This window comes from Periplaneta americana, chromosome 10 (genome assembly GCF_040183065.1).
Source record: "Periplaneta americana isolate PAMFEO1 chromosome 10, P.americana_PAMFEO1_priV1, whole genome shotgun sequence".
Classification (NCBI taxonomy): Eukaryota; Metazoa; Arthropoda; class Insecta; order Blattodea; family Blattidae; genus Periplaneta; species Periplaneta americana.
Window position 1 is genome coordinate 67,052,816 of NC_091126.1, and position 23,205 is coordinate 67,076,020.

General features: G+C 37.0%; 1 protein-coding gene across 2 annotated transcripts in view; it reads right to left on the reverse strand.

Annotated features, from left to right (window-relative positions):
• LOC138707772 (beta-1,3-galactosyltransferase 5-like) overlaps nucleotides 1–23,205 on the reverse strand; it is a 244,115-nt gene that overhangs the window by 217,530 nt on the left and 3,380 nt on the right. Inside the window, exon 1 of one of the 2 annotated variants that reach the window (XM_069837653.1) lies at nucleotides 13,933–14,067. The exons of the other annotated variant lie outside the window; for it this stretch is intronic. The gene's annotated coding sequence lies outside the window, so the exon portion shown is untranslated. Of the gene's footprint in view, nucleotides 1–13,932; nucleotides 14,068–23,205 lie in introns of those variants that run through there. 2 annotated transcript variants of the gene reach the window in all.

Below are 23,205 nucleotides of genomic sequence, written 5' to 3' on the forward strand. Positions count from 1 at the left end.
GCTACTTTGCGCTGTATTTTACAGAATGTTTACTTTAAATCCTCATTACCCATATTTGACTTACGCCACTTCTGCTCCGAACGGCTCAAATGTAACTTTTCGTTCTGAAAAGGAATTTTAAAATATTACATTTGTTCGGATAAAATTTAAAGGACAGAGCTAAAATTCTTTCAATCTTTTATTATCACAATAACATCATCTCTTAAATTAGGGTTCCCAGACATATTGGAAAAAATACGGGACACTTATTAGTAGAGAGCGGAATTTAGGCAAAACCCTATTTTTTCCTTGATACATTAAGGCTTGAGATTTAATATTTACATTTTCCATGAAAATGTAGTTATAAATAAAGGGGTTTCACAATGCCTAAAAATGCCTTTTTCGACGTTAGTGCCTATTTTTAAGTTTTTTTTTTTTTTTTTTAATTTTTGCATCATTTCTCGTAACTGCTTACTGTTTTTCTTAATATTCTGTACCGTTTACATTCCAAGACGGGTGACAACTCCTTCCTAACAGTGAACAACACAAAAGAGAAGTACCTCCGGGCCATCCCTTCTCATTCTTACTGTCTTTCAATCCTAAAATTCCAACTTTCAGTCGGCCTGGGTAGCGTAGTCTGTATAACGCTGGCCTTCTGTGCTCGAGGTCGCGGGTTCGGTCCTGCCCCAGATCAATAGCATTTAAGTGTGCTTAAAAGCGACAGGCTCATGTCAGTAGATTTACTGGCATGTAAAAGAACTCTTGCGGGACAAACTATTATTATTATTATTATTATTATTATTATTATTATTATTATATTCCTCTGTCTGTCAGAAATTTAACACAAACTCGCTGGGTTGTACTCGAATAAGCATTCTCTTACATTCCAAGACAGATAACAACCCCTTCCTTTTTTCTCACCATTTGTAAGTATAGCGGTGAGCGACACAATAGCCACAATAGGTGCTGATCGTTTATTGTAAAGCAAACTATGAAATGTGATTGGTGAATGTAAAACACTAACTTGAAGACAGAATGTCTTATTTTGTGTATGCATGTGTACCCTTGTAAAATGTGAAATGTGTGGAAGTTTCTTTTAATCCTAGAATTTTACATTAAATAAATGTTGAATCTTAACAAAGAAAAGCCTATTTTTTATTTTACAGAGCCTAAATAAAGGAGTTTAAGAGCATATTTTAGGCGCATAAAATGTCACTTTTTAGGGCCTAAAATTCCGCTCTCTACTTATCAGTTATCATTCAGTAAGTACAGCCACATCCATCAGATATGCCAATCTTTCAAAGTATGTGTGTAGTAAAGTTTACTACATAAACACTTTACTAACTAAGGGTAGGTAAACAAATAGTAAACAAAATTGTTAGGGAGCATATCTGCATTAAGTTTAAGCTTCTTTATGTAAGTTGCCTTCAAATTGTTTATACTAAGTTATAGGTACAAAATACACTACTCACGTGACAATATTCTTATAAATCAATCCGCCCTGGTCTTGCAATATTTTTCTGAAGAATTAATTTCACTTAACAATTTTATTGTTTATTTTGAAGAATCATGTCATAAAAAAACTACACACCCTCACAGAAGAATGATTTTACAAGTATTGATTTTACTGTATTTACAGACAATTTATTTTCCTCATCAGTCCATAGAGTTTTCATGCGAGAAAATAATCTTTCGACACATGCATTTCTTCCAGGAATATACAAAATGAACTCCATTACCCTCTTCAAATTTGAGAGTTCTCCTTCAATAATTTTAAAACGATCCACCCAGACTTCATCTAAACGTTTCGTGTTGCCAACACTCGCCTTAAGAAATTAATAATTCACAATAATTGTTTCATAATAGCCCATCTACAGTCACTTGCAATGGTAAAGTGCGATGTTTGTAATTCGTAATATAGAATAGACATTGTAACTTTTTCATTTTTTCTCAGGTTAGAACTCTAAAATACGGGACGGAAAGCTGTCCCGAAGACTTTTCTCGGGACAACGGGGCGCATTAGCGAAAAACGAGACGATCCCGTATTTTACGGGACGTCTGGGAACCCTAATCTTAAATTGACTGAGAATATTGGGAATTAAATCAATGGCTTTCCCAAAGCACGCTATGAAATATATATATATATATATATATATATATATATATATATATATATATATATATATGTATGTGTATATATGTATGTGTATATATGTATATGTATATATGTATATGTATGTATATATATGTATATATGTATATGTATGTATATATGTATATGTATATATGTATGTATATATGTATGTATATATATAATATATCTTGGAAAGGAAACAAAAAGGAGCAAAATTCTATTAAACCTTTTTGTTAGAAATATCTCTAAGAATAGTCGCCTGAAATTAATGACATTTGTTACGGTTCGCCTTTTATATCAGCACAGATAGCTTTGAACAACTCTTGGTTGCAGACAGCTTTTACTTGACTTTTGTTATAATGTGCAATAAACTGATAAATACGACGGTGTAAAAAATTGAGTTCCCTAGATCTTTCATTCAGGTAAGGATTTGATGATGCTGAAAACTGTTCAATTATGCAAATTTTGTTATATTTTATTTGGTACCATATTAAATATAGACAAAATTACTGTAAACGCTAAAGGCTTATTTTTTTTAATAATGATGTAATTCTGCTCTAAATCATTTCACGCCGGCCACTTTCATTTTGACAAAGTGTACAATACGTACGAAACTTTCAACATCAACCATACCTAGACAGACAGCACAGTGGATAGAAGACGGAAAAAGTAAAGAAGCCCTAGCCAGTTACCCCACCTTAACTCAATACTCCGCTATCAGTTAACCTATATCGCCCGACTGGGACTCAAATTCGAAGTCTAATCAGAATATCTAGAAACAAATGCGTTGATAAAATATTTTATTACCGATTACTTCAAGAATTTCCGCCCAATGTAGAAAAAGACAGATAAAACCAAGATATTGGCGTGCCACAAAAATCTCTTTTACGACAGATTAGTTAATCGTAACTGCTCACAGTGAACGACAAGCTGATTGAAAACTGACAATGAGATAAAGTCACGTCTAACAAAAGTATAGACTGATATCTGTACTAGAAATTCTATTCGTCTGTCTACACCAGACGTCTCCAAAAGCGTACTCGCGAGTAAGCCCCTGAACGGAACCGAAGCCAGTAGGCCTAAGTAATGAGCGCGCTCCGCCTCACCCATCCCCACCTGTATTTTACACAATGTTTATGCGCAAACGAAGAGCAGTGGTGGACTGCCATTATCATTGTGTTGGTCGGCGTGTTCCACCGCTTTACAATGTCTTCTAATCATGGACGTAGTACATTCAAGGATGAATAGGGAGAGAAATGTTTTTGTGTTGGTGGGGAGAATGTGAAATGCTTAATTTGTTCGAAAATTCTTAAGGGTGTGCTGAAATTCAACAAGCGACCACAATACTCGACTCTTCACAAAGAATATCATACAAGTACAGGCATGTTGGACAAGTGAAAATAATTTATTTTGGGGCTACCTGTATAACTGCTGGTTAACATAATAATCAGCATATTACAATAAGTTTACACTCAGTTCCGCATGACAAACATGCAGTTTTTCATTTAATTTTAGGTGAAATGCGTAAGTCTACAAATATTTTGATAAATATAAAACAAGAAAATACAAAAAAAAAAAAAATCACACACGTGTACTCAGTCTTAAATAAAAAGGCTTTTTGCTAGCTATGTTCTAGCTTGGAATATTGGAAAATCAATGAAGCCCTTTACAGAAGAATCATTTAAAAATCTTGCATACAGGACGTTACTAAAATACTGAACAAAGTCAAAGTTTAAGAAAATTAAATTGTTTCCAATTACAGTTCAGAGAAGGAATTTCAAGATTGTAAATATAATTGAATCTGAAGTAGAAACCACAATTAACCAGTTTGTAGCTTACTCGGATTGCACGAAAGCACAGATAGAAATGACAAAGCTCACCTAGCCATTTTCATCCGAGGAGTTAATGAACATTTTACTGTGTCTGAATGTCTTCTAGATGTAATTACAAAATACAATTGGAGAAGATCTTTTCCAGGCACTGAAAGGCACCATAGAACAGAAGAGATTGGATTTGCAATGGCTTGTGTCAGTAGCAACAGACGGGGCTACTGCTTCGTAGTATGTCAAAATAATATAGAAACGTATGATATTTCTTATTCTTTTGATATTATTTGTAAACATAAGCAGACCGTTGGTGCGATCCCCAACTGATCGCTTCCATCTGTTGAGGTACGAGTCTCTTCCCCTTCTCTAACCTTACAGCACACTGTGTTCGGCGGGCAGCATCGAGAGCACGAATGACCATACGCTTTTTGGAGACCTCTGGTCTACATAATACGGTCTCACTGAGGATTATTACATTCTCTATCTAAATAGAACGTACTGTATGGTCACAACTTGAGTACAATAGGATGATTATGGACACACTGTCCCGATTTAGGGAGACATGATTTAATAGGTAATCAGAATTTGAATTCCTTAAGCAACTGCTTTTCTATTAAGACAGATTTAACAAACAAACAAAATATTGTATTTAAATTATTTAATATTATATTTCAATGTTTGAATTAATTTTGTGTACAGTAAATCATAGAAATAAAGCATTGTGATTACACAGACCGGAGACAGTTTTTGGCCTCTGCCTTTAGCTGTGATATATTCTCTTACTTGAAAGAGAATTTTGTGTACAGATATTACAAACAATTTCAGTTAATATAAAGGCTTTGGGTTTATTTAAAATATGCATGTTTGAAATCTGGTGCACTAAACCCTTCAGAAAATTCAGTGAAATATTTATTTTGTTAAATGTTGTAAATTCAGGATCACGTTTCTACTGTTCCTCGTACAATCCGTATGTTGCTGTCGTTATGATAATATGGTCTACAGAGTTGTTTCCGATCTTTGATAACGAATTTGAATGATGTCATGTGCGTAGGAATCACACCGACAGCTGGATTGCGGCGAGAGGTGACAGACCAGTAATGAGTAATTTCATAATCAGAGTGCACGGTGTATCACAGTAGCAACGCCCAAGAAAATCGAGTCCACACCTGTGGAGTAACGGTCAGCGCGCCTGGCTGTGAAACCAGGTGGCCCGGGTTCCAATCCCGGTCGGGGCAAGTTACCTGGTTGAGGTTTTTTCCGGGGTTTTCCCTCAACCCAATACGAGCAAATGCTGGGTAACTTTCGGTGCTTGACCCCGGACTCATTTCACCGGCATTATCACCTTCATATCATTCAGACGCTAAATAACCTAGATGTTGATACAGCGTCGTAAAATAACCCAATAATAAAAAAAGAAAATAGAGTATTTTCGGGAGAAGTACATAAGAACCGTTTCCGATGCCAAGTACAGTTACATGAAAATCATAGGAGCCTACAAAAATCTTGGTTTCGTTATTTCCAAGAAAGGCATCTTGTATGTAGCCTACCTAATAAGACTGGCAAAGCTCGGAAGGAATTAATTCCAGAGTGGAAAAAGCAAGCAAATCCACCTCCCGTCGCTGCACTCCACGAGATGATACAAATTAATTCCATTCGACCTTTACCAATCTTATTAAGTACACAAAAGATGCCTTTATTGGAAATAACGAAACCTTGTTTATTGGAGACTTCTTTTATTTTCACTTCACTGTACTTGGCATCGGAAAGTGTTTTGTACCCCTCCCAAAAACGCTAGATTTTCTTGGGAATTTCTGCTGTGAGTCACCGTGCACTCTGACTATGAGATTACTCACTACTGGTCTGTCACCTCGCGCCACAGTTCAGCTGTCGTGTGACTCCTGACGCACATGATGTCATTCAAATTCGTTATCAGAGATCGGAAACATCCCTTTACTTCAGCTTGCAATGCCCTATATAACTAAAACTGTGTTGAAATGCAGAGTAATATGAAATTTTCTCCTAATATTCTTTAAGTATTCAACTAAAAGCTAGAGGAAATTAACAGAATTAAATGTAGTTACGCGTCATTCTGAAATCATCCAAAGGACCAAAAATCTCATTTAATTAGATAAGTGAACAAAAATCTTCAGGTTACTTATTTCTCTCAGGATTTCCAATTATTGTATACGCTTAAAGGCTTACGGAATTTTTTCAGCCGACGTTATCATTATATGCCGCGTCCATGTTGCTTTCATCGATATGAAAAGGCATCTAAAACAAGTATATAGGCATATCTTTGATATGGAGAGCATGTGTACAAATTTTGAACGACGGAATTAATTGGCTTTACAGACTATCAAGCATAAAACGTATGCATGATGTGATCCTGACATAATAGGTCTACACATGTTGAAACCTACAACACAGATCTTGTCCACATAGTCATTTTTTGCTAAGGAGGCAAGAAGGACTCTCAACAAGAGAAGTAACCAGACATGTAAGAATTAATCGAACGGACATGGAATGGGACTTTTATAGAAATACAAAGAGTGTTGATGGCTTCCCTCCTTAAAATAACCTAGTAGTTGATACAGCGTCGTTAAATAACCAACTAAAACAATAAAAAAAATCAGAATTGATACTGTATGTCTTGACAAAAACCAAATTAGGTTTAGATAGTTGATGAAAGTACTGAAACTGTCTATTGACGATTTTATATTTATATAAAAGGGTTTATTTCTGTGATTTTTCGATTGCAGTGTGATGCACAACTATTGGCTTTCGCTCCACTTTGAAGCTAATATACTTAGCCTGTGCGTACACTGTGGACGGAATGTATTAAATACAAGTTGAAAGAATTTTGTTCAACTACTGATTGAGTTATTACCCTAGATCATATATATAACAGATAGTTCATCCCTATGTTAAAATCGGTAGCACTTTGAAGAGAACAACCGCCAGGATCGCCACCCATCCGCCGTAAACGAATACGAGATGGCAGTACAGTCGCTAATGCAATTCAAATGGCAGTTATGACGTGACTCCTTATGTAACAACTAGATGGCAGCATAGTAAACCTGACAAAAGTTGTTACTGTCAAGGCCGAGCAATCTGGGTATATATGATCTAGGATTGTTACACAAGGCCCCATCTTAGAAACTGTGACTCATTACAAAAATTGGCAAAGAAGAGTTCCGGAATCTCAAAACTTGTAAGAGGTCGTTCGGTTACACTTGAGCTATGACTTGGGCGAAAGAGGTGAAACTATGATATTTGACCGATTTTTTTTTTCGAATACCACATGATCTTCACTGGCTCGCTGCTGTGAGACACAACTGAACGATTTCGTATCTGCTCCCTTTGCAATGTGCTGTGTTCCAGTGCGCAACCAAAAACCAGAGCTTCAAGACTTCACTAACAACTTGAATTTTCGTTGAAAAATGAAAACATGTTTTAAATCATAGCAAAGTTTTCTTTTCTTTTCCTTTTATCGGAATACATCCAGCGAAGTTATTTAGTGTATTTATTAACCATTGGTAAATAAGTTTCTTCAAAGTGGTAGTCAGGTACCTACTTCGGTTCAAGATAAAAAAACGAATGAAGAATCTCGAGCAACTGACATAATTGTTAGGTTAGCGAGTGGAACTCATGCTCCGAGATTACGCTCGGGGGTTGAGTTCAAGTAGTGCATGGGCTAATTATAGATACCGGGACCAATCTCTGTGCTTGGGTACGTTACTAATTCAGTCCAAAACCACCCCATACAAAGGGGTAGTTCCTACTACATAAATGTAACAGAGTCTGTACATAAAAAATATGCTGTCTGTAATTTCTATATAATTGTTCATAAAAATCCGTCAAAGATATTATAAATGTTGTCTAAATGTACCCCTACAAAGGGGTAATTCCTCTTATACAAACGTAAACAGAGTTTGTACGCTAAAGAATATGTGCTACCTGTAATTCCTGTACAAATTAAAGCAGTAGTTCATCTCATACAAACGTAGTGAGAGTTTGTACACAGAACATATGCTACCTGTAACTCCTCTACAAAGTTACATAATGTTGTATAGTAGAGAAGTGTTATTTTTTCCAGCTAGATTTGCGTTCTGCCTCACTGTGCGACGGTTGTACGACCGTTACAATGCTTGGGCGAAGAGGTGGAGTGAGACAAAGGGGCTGTGAATAGGTACTGTTTTGATAAACACTGCCTTCCACTGGGACGGACTAACATGTAACAAATAAGCTAACTCAGACCAACGTTTTCAGTTCAGATAATCCTGCTAGTGCGGGTACGGAGGTATGGCGTAGCTGTGACGTACGATAAGCGCACAGATTGGTCCAGGTATTTGTACCTGGTTGACTCTTCTCCGATGTGTTCAACTGTAAGGTTACGTCAGGCAATCCTATGGCGACTTCTGGGATTTACCTTGCTATCACCAATTCCACCGACGCTAGATAACAATAACCGATTAATTAAAAACGAGTGGGTATATCTCTCTCAAGAGACCAGTAAACGAAATTCATTTGAAAATTGAAACAGATTGCATAAATTCGTTGATGGATGATGGTGATAATGACGATGACGATAATACGCCTATAAAATCGTCTTTAAATAATATTATTTCGTTTGTGATCTTACAATATATTCCATTTTCTCTTTGTACGAGAGAAAAATTTTATTGCATAATTATTTTTTCCTTGTTAATCAAGATTCAAAGTGCGAACACCGAGGTCTTTGCGTGTAATCTAGCCTTATCTCTCTCTTATAGTTGAATGAATGTCACATATTATGGATGAGACTTAACACATCATTTCCGCCATGCGCACTGTACCTAAGATAACCCTACTACAGCGCTTTCATAAAATATAAGCAGTGAATCCAGTATTACTGTACATTTTCACAACAATAATTATAACGGCGTAGTTCGAGTGTTCTATGTCCGGTCACCGAGATCATCTATCATCATATTCTTATCGTCGTTGCTCCTGCAATAACTCCTATGTGCAAAATATAAAAATTTTCAGTAGGAAGAAAAAACACATTTATTCATCCTATATCAGCCATACATAAGAGACTGTGATTGCTTACATTTTCGAAACAAAGATATATACAGTAATTACATATAAGAGATCTTATCATTTGCTGTATCACTATTTAAGTTACTTAATAGAGCAAAGTCCACACCTGTGGAGTAACGGTCTGGCCGAGAAACCAGGTGGCCCGGGTTCGATTCCCGGTTGGGGCAAGTTACTTGGTTGTGATTTTTCCGGGGTTTTCCCTCAACCCAATATGAGCAAATGCTGGGTAACTTTCGGTGCTGGACCCCGGACTCATTTCACCGGCATTATCACCTTCATCTCATTCAGACGGTAAATAACCGAAGATGTTGATAAAGCGTCGTAAAATAACCTACTAAAAATCATAGAGCAAAAATCTGAAAATCGTTAAATATGTCACATAGGAGTTATTGCAGGAACAACGACGTTATATTCTTTATTCATTTACTCTGGACAAACACCGGGAGTCTTAAAGCAAATGATTGTGCATTTTTACGCAGTCACTTCCACTTTGCGAAAATAGTAGTTTATAAGTTCTACAATTAGCTGATTTCATTTAATCGCATAAATACCAACGACTTGTATACATTACAGTGACAACTTTAGTTTATTTTTAAAATATGATCATATAAATATTATTATTAATTTTTTGTTGGTACACAATGCCAATGATACGTAGCTTTGTCCATTCCCACATAGGAAACGAATCTTTCCCCATTTATGTTTTGTTAAGTTCATTTATACACGCTCTAACATCTATGGTTATATCGAGTGTTAGGATCTGTGGATATACCAGTAGGCCGTTGTTACTAATGTTGAGTTCCTGTTTCTGTTGTATGTTGTAGATGACGTTGTGTTCACGTAACGGATTTAGATTATTGATTAATGTTCATGATATTGATAATTGAGCGGTGATGAAACATGGTATGTAAATTTTCAATCCGGCATTTGCCTATGTGACCGAGGAAAACCATAAAAAATCCCAGTCAGATTGGCCGGCCACGGGGGTTGAACTCGGGACCTCCCGAATACGAGTTCCAAACGCTACAGTCTGAAACAACTCGCTCGCACTTTCTCTATTGTCAATGCGGTATCCTGTGTAATCTTAAGTACAGGGCCGGCGTCGTTCTAACCCCACATTATAGGAGTCCCACTGTGTGTAGGCTATGTTTAAACGACATTTCATACAAGTTGAGAGAATGCGAAAGCATTTCTTTCCCCTTCTACTTGCCCTGAGTTCGTCAGTAACAGGGCGGTAGCTGTTACCTCTTATAGCTGCACCCCCAAGTTGTATACACAAGAAAATAAAATATTAAATAAAGTACGTAAGTGAATATAAAATACAGTGACATACAGTAGATGTTTGACAATTACATGGTTGAGTATATTTTAGTGTTGTTCTTACAATACTTTCAACTAATAATTACAGTAAGGAATGTTAGTTTGTATTATGAAGTCAGGGGGGAGTGACACAGTGCAGATTGTCCCATTGTGTGTGTTGTAGAGTAGCAACTAGCGGTGGAGAAGACATTTATCTTCTGCTCTCAGTAACTTTTTAATGTGCCAGTTGATATAAACAGCAATAAAATGAAATACTCATATAAACGCTTAGTATAGACTTTCGAAATATAGATTATCAGTAAACATTTTCAATAATATAATTTTTCACTATATTGAAAATCAGTTAGTCGAACGTTAGTAAGATCGATAGTAGCATCTTCCCCTTCACTGATGGTTGAGAGTGAGAGTAGAGGGGAAGGCCTATCAACCAAACTAAAATGGGGATTAGCGTCAAGTTGAGAAAAACCAAACCGGGAAATCCTTTGTTCTTTCAGATCTGGATTTTATCATTATTAATATTATTATTACGTTACTAAATACTGTATGTTCAATTCTAGTCGCGTCAGGGTTAAAATCTGTCGCAATATAAACTTTCGAAATGAAATTAAGGAACTGAAAATAATAACCATAATCACTAGGGCTGAAAAGAAGTAGTGGTTATAGGCTACGCTGCATCGTACGTAGAGCTCTGTGTTTACAAAATGCTTGTATGCACGCGCGACTAGTTACTATAGCGGATGTTTGTACAGTCCGCTCCGTATGAATGAACTCTTAATAAAATTTACACTTAGGCCTACAGGATTACTTATGTTTTAAATTAATTAACTCGGAACAAATATTATATTTACAAATATAAATGTTATGATTTATTTAACGACGCTCGCAACTGCAGAGGTTCTATCAGCGTCGCCGGATGTGCCGGAATTTTGTCCCGCAGGAGTTCTTTTACATGCCAGTAAATCTACTGACATGAGCCTGTCGCATTTAAGCACACTTAAATGCCATCGACCTGGCCCGGGATCGAACCCGCAACCTTGGGCATAGAAGGCCAGCGCTATACCAACTCGCCAACCAGGTCGACTACAAATATATATATATATATATATATATATATATATATATATATATATATATATATATATATATATATATATATATCGCTATCAATAATTAAGTGAAACACAATTTCCCCATGCTCTGAATTCAATTCTCTTTATCATCTGTTCTTTGTTGGATTTTTGCTTCGGCATTCTGATACATCCTCACGTCACTCAAGCAAGTCTATTATTGAGGAGAGTCGGATGTTTACTCTCTGTGATCCTTACAGACAGTAGACACACCCGACAAAGCGACGCATTTTGTAAACAATGTATATAGAATTATTGACTACCCTGATATCAATACCTTTCTTCGGCCCTACTTATGAAGCAATGCTATAATGTAAATTTCAGGTAGACTCTACTGTCCAAATTTCACGAGAAGATACCTGCGGGGGGTATGCTCCTTGCGGGGTAAGAGGAGAGGTCAACTAGTAACTCTGCTCCTATGAAGGAGCAAGTGGATGGGGATGGTGTTATTGGCTGGCTGGGACAAACAAGGTTTAGTCATTGGCCGGCCGGTTCCATTTTGAGGAGTTGGTTGTAAGAGGAAGGGGAAAAACTCGCATTCCTTGCTCGGATCTTCTCCTGAAGTGTGGATTGTACTTCCTGTTTCGCGGTAATTATTTTTATAATATGTAGCCTATGTCTAGCGTCAGGTTGAGAAAAGCCAAACTAAAAAGCGTTTCTTGGTTGAGTGTAAGAGAAGGCCCTACTACGGCCTTAACTCTGCCATCATTCATCCCATAATATTCGGGATGCACAATAGGCCTCAGTATGGCCGACGTGCAAAGGATCTTCCTAACCTACCCGTAGTCACCGTGTTCTAACCCGTGACCTAACTCTGCCAGGTTAAATAAAACCATTATTATTATTATTATTATTATTATTATTATTATTATTATTATTATTATTAATGGGGGAGACTGTTGTACCTTTAGCATAGTGTACCTTTGAACATTTCTTTTTTGCTGCTACCTCGAGGACTCAAACTGAAGTAGATTGTAGAGAAAGCCGCTAAGTTGCTCTGTTCGTAGTTTGTTTGATTTACTGCAAAGTGTGAGTTCTGTAGACAAAAGTTTTTTAGTACCAAAAGTAAACATTTCGTTCATTGATATGTTTTCTAAAACAAAGCCAGATTGTATTTGTTAATATCTTTCAAGCACGGTGTGTTCCCTATCATGTGGTGAGTAAATAACATATTTTAATTTCCATTATTTATTCGAAACTCTAGTTTTTGGAGCCATATTTGTTTAAAAGTGCACCCTCTTGTACCTTTGAACACAAAACATGTTGCACTATGGAACATGTTCCAAGGTACAAGATACTATCGGTTTTTGGTTTTCTTTTATTTTAAGATCATGTCACTAAGTGAGTCTGGAGTTAAGAGGTCCCAAATTGATACGGATGCCTTGAAGAAAGCTGTTCAAGCAGTTATTATTCCTCCAGAAAATAAAATCACAATCAGAGAGGCCTGCTCTGGTTTATGGTGGCTAATACATTTTAAATATGATTGTCAGTTTTTACAGCTATATTCCCACCTGAAGAGTCCACTGCAAGAATGATGGATGTCACTTTCTTGTCGAAAATGAACCAAGGCTGTCAATGCATAGCTTAAGACATATAGAATGTACATACAGAGTTATATGGCATTAACACTGATAGTCACTGTCCAGTAATGATCGGAAAATCACAGTTAAGCTTTGAGCGCTAAGCATTTCAAACTTTCAATTGCTTCTCCGGCAAAATGTATTCCAAATGACATCCATCATTCTTGCAGTGGACACTTCACCTATATTCCATGTTTTCCAACTTAAAAGAAAGTATGTTCTAAGGTACATGAACCTGTTGTATCTTTGAACACTTTACATATCCCTTCATTTTATTTTTTCCATCCTTAATAGATCTGTAAAGCAGGAAAATACATACAGGAAGTTGTAAACGAATCTTCAATAATTATTTCAAGAATTTTTTATTTAAAAAATTTCATTTCCCAAAATTAAAAAATAAAATAAACTAAACTGTGAAAAGTGTTTAAAAATACATTCATCCCTTTATTATTATTATTATTATTATTATTATTATTATTATTATTATTATTATTATTAATATTTGTTATTAATATTATTATTTGTTATTAATTATCATTATTATTATTATTATTATTATTATTATTATTATTATTATTATTATTATATGCTATTTTAGGGTTAAAAACTGTGAGGGTTAAAAACTGTTTCAATGTAAACTTACAAAATGAAATTTATAATCAAAGATGGAACGATGATAAAATGTAAATTTCAGGCACTTCTTGTGTTTCGTGGCAATTATTTTATATAATTAATCCACACTTGTCATTCGTGTAATCGTGCACATTTAAAATACCACTCATTCTATTCGCAAACAAAGTTAAGTTCACAAGCTTGTCATGCACATAATGATGCACATTCTTTACATAATTAAGTACTAAACTAACGAGCAGGAAATCGCTTACCTTAAGGGCAAACAGCGCTTCACACCGCGTCTCCTTCCTTCTCTCTCTCTTTCACGTGGCCATTGTCTAACCTCTGCAACCCGTTTACACGAATGTCTATATCGCAGCAAGCGTCTTATCAATAATAACTGACATCAATGAGGCTATACATATTTCGATCGAAAATAACGTGAGTGGATGATAAGTAATACTTATCTCACTTATCTCATAATCATGACAAATATAAGATAATGGCAATAAAAAGAGCAAAAATGGAAAATAATTTTCATTACCTAATGAAAAGCCTAGACCAGTGAGCATTAACGTATATCGGCGAAAGTTATTAATTTTTAGAAATAATAAATTTGAAAACTAAACTAATCATCAAAAAATACCCTCTCTGATTGCAAGAGTAGACCACAAATCTGCAGAGTTCAAAAATTAAATTATGGTTTATTTAACGACGCTCGCAACTGCAGAGGTTATATCAGCGTCGCCGGTGTGCCGGAATTTTTTGTCCTGCAGAGTTCAAAGAACGACATTTATAAAATCATTAACTAGGTCTATTTCTTGAAAAGTAGTAAATACTTACAGTTTTGTTTTTACTGCATTGTATTTTCTGAAATTTACTCCTTCCAAATATACAGAATGAATCTTCTCATCCTGCGGATTGAGAAGTTATGCAGTACCGGCGTTTTACAGTCTATACCGTAAACACAGTCCCCTGCGTCATATAACTTTCGGCCGAATTGACTGCTACCCTAGAACATATGTGTAACAGATAACTCATCGCTATGTTAAAATCGGGAGCACTTTGAAGAGAACAACCGCCAGGATCGCCACCCGTCCGCCGTAAACGAACACGAGATGGCAGTACAGTCGCTAATGCAATTCAAATGGGAATTATGACGTGACTCCTTATGTAACAACTAGATGGCAGCGTAGTAAACTGACAAAAATTGTTAACCACAAAGCCTATAAGGCCGACCTATCTGGGTATATATGATCTAGGCTGCTACGTACAGCACTGAGCAAAAGCGGCTGGAACCACCTGTTTATAGGCAAATTCAATGTCTAGAATGTTCTACGCATTCGGACAGAAAACTACGTTTCTAGAATGTTCTCGAAACATAGGTATATTATGAAAAAAAAATTGTATCCAAGGCAGTGATTTTGAACCCGGACCTGCACTGGGACAATCCAGCGTGTTAACCGTAGCGCTATCACAGCACATTAACACAGCTCAACATCGTATCCTTATCGGATGGGCTGGTGAATGCGATGTGAGCACCTGCATTTCGCATAGTCTATAAAATGTAGGTTAGCCTAGTTACCAATCCGCAGGATGAGAAGATTCACCCTATATTATCATACATATACACTACTCAATTATAAAGAGCTAAACACATTTTTGTTTAAAAATCCGTCATATGTAGCTGGGATGTACAGCAGTGGCAAAAAAACCGGACCGACCCTTGTAGCTGATTTCAGAGCCTTGTTCACTCCAGAGCACGTTAGACTGGTAACTAAGACTTTCGTTGTTCGAATCCTGCCTGGGAAGGAAACTATTTTTTGTTCCTTATTCAAATTTATTCCCAATACATTTCGATTGCTGGTAAAATTCATGTTTTGGGAATAATAAGTTAATTAAGTAGTAAAATATCGCTGCAATCGAAAAGTATTGGGAATAAATTTGAATAAGGAACAAAAAAAAAAGTTTCCTTCCCAGGCAGGATTCTAACCACGAAAGTCTTAGTTACCAGTCTATCGTGCTCTGGAATGAATAAGGCTCTGAAATCAGCTACAAGGGTCGGTCCGGTTTTTTTGCCACTACTGTACTAAAAATTTTGAAAAATTGTTAACACTTAATTTTTTTTAACCTTATGATGTTCAGAAGGTCCCGTGCCGTAGCTTCGTGGTCTAAGGCATCCTGCCTAGGACTCACGTTACGGAATGCGCGCTGGTTCGAGTCCTCGTGGGGAAGAAATTTTATCAGGAAATTACGGGCAGTGTATGGGACCGGTGCCCACCCAGCATCGTGATGCACTTGGGGAGCTACGATAGGTAGCGAAATCCGGTTGCGAAAGCCAGCTATAACGGCTGGGGGGGATCATCGTTCTAACCACACGATACCTCTATTCTGGTGGGATGATCGTCCACCTCTACTTCGGCATGTGGCCGTGAGGCCAGCAGCCGGCTGGTCGGTCTTGGCCCTTCATGGGCTGTAGCGCCACGGATTATATTATAAAATGCAGGTTTACCTAGTTACCAATCCGCAGGATGAGAAGATTCACCCTGTATGATAAATATACACTACTCAATTATAAAAAGCGCTAAACATATTTTTGTTTAAGAATCCGTCATATGTAGCTGGGATGTACTAAAAATTTTGAAAAATTGTTAACACTTAATTTTTTTTAACCTTATGATGTTCAGAATGTCCCGTGCCGTAGCGTCGTGGTCTAAGGTATCCTGCCTAGGACTCGCGTTACGGAATGCGCGCTGGTTAGAGTCCTCATGGGGAAGAAATTTTATCAGTAAATTACGGGCAGTGTATGGGACCGGTGCCCACCCAGCATCGTGATGCACTTGGGGAGCTACGATAGGTAGCGAAATCCGGTTGCGAAAGCCAGCTATAACGGCTGGGGGGGATCATCGTTCTAACCACACGATACCTCTATTCTGGTGGGATGATCGTCCACCTCTACTTCGGCATATGTACGTGAGGCCAGCAGCCGGCTAGTCGGTCTGGGCCGTTCACGGCTGTAACGCCACGGATTCCCCCCCCCCCCAGAAGATTTAACATCTGGTGCAAAATCAGGATCTGTAGATGTTGATGGTTGTGGATCATAAGGTTCGATTTCTGAGTCTATGGAATATGATTCAGGGGGTGTGGGAATACATAGTTCATCACTGTGGGGCACAGGACGAGTAGCAGAATGTATATTGGGATATATACAGTAGCAGGCTTCCTTTTCTTATTCGATATACGTTGGATTCGTGGAATCATACAAAAACAACAGTCTTTTGAGTGACTTGTAGGCTCCAGCCAAATCATGAGAATGGAAAAAGGCGGTCTCCTGTGATTCAACTAATCCAGAAGATTCGTGTAGCAAGGCTCACAACAGATATGTGGAGCCCAACTGTTATCTTGGTCTCTTAATTTGTAGAATTTACCAAAATAAAGATTGAAAGCTGTTTTTATTAGAGTGATGTTCCTCCGCTGCACAGCAAACACCATATTACCGCAAATGTAACAGAAACTGTTAGGAATCTTTATGCACTTGTAAATAACAAAAATTCTAAACAGGCAATTAAATGAATTTTACGCCATATCACACACACTTTGTTTAGTGATTTAAGAAGAAATGTTCACTTAAATTTTAACTAACTGCATATATGACATCTGCACCACAAAACGCTCCATAGACACTGTGGAGGAAAACCTAAATGCATTTCTGCCCTGTTCCTTTATCTCTTATCGTATTTTTAATTCTTTCCTACAATGATAACTCTAAGATAAATATAAACTCAGCCTTTTAAGAATGTTTGCTTCCTATTGTCCTACTATAAAAATTAGACGTAACAGGCGAATTGCAATAACATTTTCGTGTTCAGGGATGTCAAATTAATTAAAAATTTTGTACCCCACTCATGTCGCAATTTTGCTGTTGTCCAATGTCATTGGAGCAATATCTACTCTATTACAAGAGGTGTTACAATTTTAAATGCAAAACAGAAATATATAAACTTTCCGCGAGCTGATCTGAAATGCACAAGCTGTGAGCTAAGTGTGGTACTTATTTTATTTGAATTGTTTTTTAATTTAATTTTAGGCTCATGCGCAATAATAAACTGCATAAAACTACCTACCAATGGCAGCACGTCTGTCTGTGTGTCTGTCTGTTCACACAAATAAATACTACTGCTACTGCTACTACTACTACTACTACTACTACTACTACTACTACTACTACATACAATAGTATTATGCACTATATGGAAAATTGTAACAAGAACAAATCTGCAGTGCTTGGGAAAAGTGACATAAGTCAGTTTCCACAAACATTTTTTATTAATTTATTGACAACTTACGGAACATCTGCTCGCTTGGGAAAAGAAACATAAGTATTTCTCCCATTACAATAATTCATAAAAATCAAATCAAATCGACATAAACCAGTGTCAAGACAGTTTTTTTTTCCTTCTCCTGTAAATTAACTTTTTTGACTTGGGCCACTTTTCCCGAGCACTACAGAAATGTACAATTAACTTTATGTTAAAATCTTAGGTAATTTCGAAGGTTCTAAAGATTCGTGTACAGAGCTATTTAAATTTACGTCTCTCTACGCACTTTAATCCAGTTGTATTATTATTTTTTGCGTTGCTAGCAGAAGAGGGGACGATACTAAGCGATAAGGTACTGGACGAAAATGACAGCTGTGAGCTCTATGAGATGAAGATGAATAAACGCAAACAAGATGAAGACAATGGTTATCGGAAGAAAAATAAAGAAGGTAGTGGAACAAGTGAAGAGATTCATATATTTGTGGTGTACTATTAGTAGTAACATGAGCTGCTGCCAGGAATTCAAAAGGAGAATAGCAACAGCAAAGGAAGCTTTTAATAGAAAAAGTAGCATCTTCTGCTGATCTCTGGAAAAAGAACTAAGGAAGATACTAGTGAAGTACTTCGTGTCGAGTGTGATACAGTATGGGATAGAAACACGAACGTTACGACAAAGTGAGGAGAAACGACTAATTTGAAATGTGGATATGGAGAAGAATGGAGTGTGTGAAATGGATTTTATTTTATTTATTGGGTTATTTTACGACGCTGTATCAAAATCTCAGGCTATTTAGCGTCTGAATGAAATGAAGGTGATAATGCCGGTGAAATGAGTCCGGGGTCCGGCACCGAAAGTTATCCAGCATTTGCTCGTACTGGGTTGAGGGAAAACCCCGGAAAAAACCTCAACCAGGTAACTTGTCCCGACCGGATGTGTGAAATGGATGGACACAATATAAATGAAGTTGTGCTAGAAAGGGTGTGTGAAATGGATGGACACAATATAAATGAAGTTGTGCTAGAAAGAGTTTGTGAACAAAGAATGATGCTAAAATAAATGTCAAACATCTTTGATAAATTTGTCAAGAAAATTCGCTGAGCTACCGATTCCAGCGAGAAACTCGCTCGAGGTTTTCGCCTCGAACGAGAATCTCTTCCGATGTGTGGGCGTCCATTTCAATCCATGTTATCAATCTTTGAATTTTCTCGCAACAAATTTCTCGCTAGCGAGATCTCTTCAAGTGTGTAACGGGGCAATAGTATTAACTGTTACTGCCTTTAAATACGGGCTCTAGTCACATCAACTATTTCAAGGACTGCGTGTGCCCCTTGACTTTGCTCTATGTAGTTCTGAGTTCTGACCCTGCACCATGCTGACTAGAAAACCAGGGAGTCCCTAACGAGCTGGAAGTTCTAACTCGAAGTCCTTTTACCAGTAAATCAATAGTACTCGTTAATAAGGTTGCCAACTCTGATAATGAAAATCACCGGCCATTTGACACATGCAAAGTAGACTCTGCTAAAAAAACAGTTTGTCTTTAATCAGATGTACAGTAGAGGCAAAAAAATCGGACCGACCCTTGTAGCTGATTTCAGAGCCTTGTTCATTCTAGAGCACGATAGATGGTAACTAAGACTTTCGTGGTTCGAATCCTGCCTGGGAAGGAAACTTTCTTTGTTCCTTATTCAAATTTTTTCCCAATACTTCTCGATTGCTGGTAAAATTCATGTTCTGGGAATAACAAGTTAATTAAGTAGTAAAATATCGCTGCAATCGACAGTTAACGTAATTTTAATCAGAACAGCAAAGAATCCTCAATCATATCATGAATGGCAAAAAAACTGAGGTCTGTTCAACCTCGAATAACGCCTAAACGAATCATCATCCAAATCGAAATCTGTGACCGAAACCCGCCCTTATCTTCGTGAGATACAATGTGATTTCCAGATATTTCTGGCTTTAATTTTTGGCCTACTTTTTCTTTTCATTAACAAAATGTGTTCATATAACTCCCATTTCCTCGTCATCTGAAGATTGAGATTCAACACAGTAGCGTTCGTAGATAATTTGTAAAGTACGACACTTATAGGTTATATATTTAAGTACGACAATATACGTAACTACATAACCTGTAATATTTCCTCCCAATGAGTGAATACTGTAATCAAAAAAATATTGTCTTCATGAAGGCAGGTGTGATCTGTGATAGCGAGATTTCGCTAAGTGTGTGGAGGACGGCTCTTCGCCTCTTTCTCGCAACACATTTCTCGCTAGCGAGATCTCTTCAAGTGTGTAACGGGCCTTAATCGCTATGGGTGCTATGCATAGACATTTCACTAGCCCGCGCTACGAGCGTGCTAGACTAGCCCCGGCTATCGACTGATTACTTGTACAGGATTCATATCATATCGCTAACACTGGTTTATGAATACGAAAAACGTTAGTTCGCAGATCATCCACCGGGAGCCAGCGCTAAGAATGTCTATGAATATGGGCCTAAAGTTTTTAAGTATACAAGCCATGCCCCGACGCCTTTTGGATGTCATTCCTGTTATTCACTATTTCCCTTTGGTACCGTTAAAGGACTTTAATCCTCTTAAGCAGACCTGCACATTAGCGCGTTGTTTACAAGATCCATTGTCCATTAGTTTTCTGTTATATCGGATTCTTTTAAACTAAGCTTAAAAACCCTCTTTTCAACTACACTCGGTATCATTCTTAACGTTTAGGGCCTAAATTTCCGGCCTCTAAATATGACTTTATTTCATCGGTAGTTTCTGTTTGCAATTAGTTTACATACTGAAACATAAATCATTTTAGAAATATTATCCTTTATCAGAAGCGACGGAAGATGAAACCTAATTGGCATTCCGTAATTCGTCATGTGAAATATTAGAGTGTTTCTACCACACTGGTTTTCGTTTACGGTAAACTGTAGTCACATGATCGATTTATTTATTTTATTTTATTGGGTTATTTTACGACGCTGTATCAACATCTCAGGTTATTTAGCGTCTGAATGATATAAAGGTGATAATGTCGGTGAAATGAGTCCGGGATCCAGCAAAACCCCGGAAAAAACCTCAACCAGGTAACTTGCCCCTACCGGGATTCGAACCCCGGCCACCTGGTTTCGCGGCCAGACGCGCTGACCTTTACTCCACAGGTGTGGACCACACGATCGATGTTCTATGCATGCGCCACATTATAGTTACCAGAAATCGTGAGGAACAAAAGACTGTGCCCCGGGCCATAAGCTTGAAACGGTGGAACCAAAATATGTATAGTATGGCCGTCAAATTACCCATAGTTCATCTCTTTTTCCGGTGTCTTTATCAGCTGTTTTGTTCATATTATTACGATTACAAATTGTTTCGAGTTGTGAATATTTCAAAAGTGTGGTCAAGTTCAGCAGATGTTATTTTTTATAAATAAGCTAATATTCTGTTCGGATCAACTATAGAATATGTCCTTTGATATGTCCCCCTATGCTTTAACATACGAAGGAATGCCAACATCTTTCTTGATAAGAGAAATAATATGGAAATGAAGTGTTCAGTCCATGTCACAACCATAACACTTTTAATAAATACACAGTGAAATATACATTGATATAATAATCTGCTAATAGTCCTGTTACCTCCAGATCCATTCTAATCCATTTATGTATGACCAAAACCGATAGTAGCAATTTAATATCTGACAATTGGCGCTATTTCGTGGTGGATTATGGGACGTAAATGGTGTAGTTTGACGTCATATCCGTCGCACTGATATCAAGCATATTTGACTTGGAGTACTCCCTCCTTTCTTTTTATCCTCGCAGGTGATACCACAGTCTAGTATATAGTCACGAAGCTCAATACGTACGGAATATGCATCCAGATAGTTGCTAACTACTAGGATCGCTACCATCGCCTCATCACAGACAATTCGGAATAGTACCGGCACAGTCTTTTGTTCCTAGTACTCTCATCACCTCAAGCTTCCTGACTGTATATATGTACTAGACTGTGGTGATACGACAATTCCATTCATTTATCGTGAGCAAAATGGCGCAGGAAAGGCTACATTTCAATAATAATGATGGGTTAATGTTAATGCGTGAACTAATTAGAACTAATCCCTACAAACACTTAAATCTGTGGAAAAATATTCATAAGAAAAGAGTGACTACAACTGGAAAACCTTTCTCACTGCGAGACATTAAAAAACATACGGGTCATCTTATCAAATTATGGGGGAAATCTGACACTGCATATTTACGAAAGTGTAAATGTAAAATATAAAATCAAAATATTTCTTTCATTCTAGACAAAATTAATGTAATGTACAAAGCAAGAATCAAAACAGCTTCACAGCAATTCAATAATGGTCTTAGCTTATCGCATTAGGTATATTAGGTGTAATATTATAATTATGACATGAATAAACAAGCATAATTGAAGGGTTCAGAGCCATGGTGGGCCAAACGCCATTTATTAAAAACGGAGAAAGCAAGGGTTAAAGTTAAGTGAATACCATAGTTTAATGAAAATTGACATATCATTTAGTTCGAATGTGTATACTTTATATTACTTGCTATATGTTTCCGTTGAATTATGGTAATAACTTCTTTTTAACCCTTGTTTTCTACGGTTTTAGTAAATGGCGCTTGGCCCATTATGATTTTGAACCCTTCATTTATTAGAGAGGATAGATTTTCGCAATCACGATAAATGCGAAGTGTGCCCAAATGCTGTCAAAGTAGGTAATTTGATGTTTAAAATCATGTTAAATATCTGCAGTGCTTGGGAAAAGTGGCACAAGTCAGTTACCACAAACCTTTTTTGATAATTTATTGACAACTTAGGGTACATCTGCTCGCTTGGAAAAAAAAAACATAAGTATTCCTCCCATTACAATAATTCATACAGAAAAAAATAAAATCGACATAAATCAATGTAAGTTGTCAATAAATTAACAAAAAAAGGTTTGTGGAAATTGACTTGTGTCACTTTTCCCGAGCACTGCAGATATATTAGTGTAGTTTTTTTATAAGCGATAACATGAGAAATGTATGTTTTTTTTTAATTTCCCTTATCTTTTATCATATTCGGTGAGAGATGCCTGGGCAAAAATTATTTTTATGGCAAAGCCCGCTATTGTAATTACCCAATTCGGTCACGTGACATAGCTTACGGTAACAAAAAAAAACACGTTATGGCAAAAACTCTCTATTTACT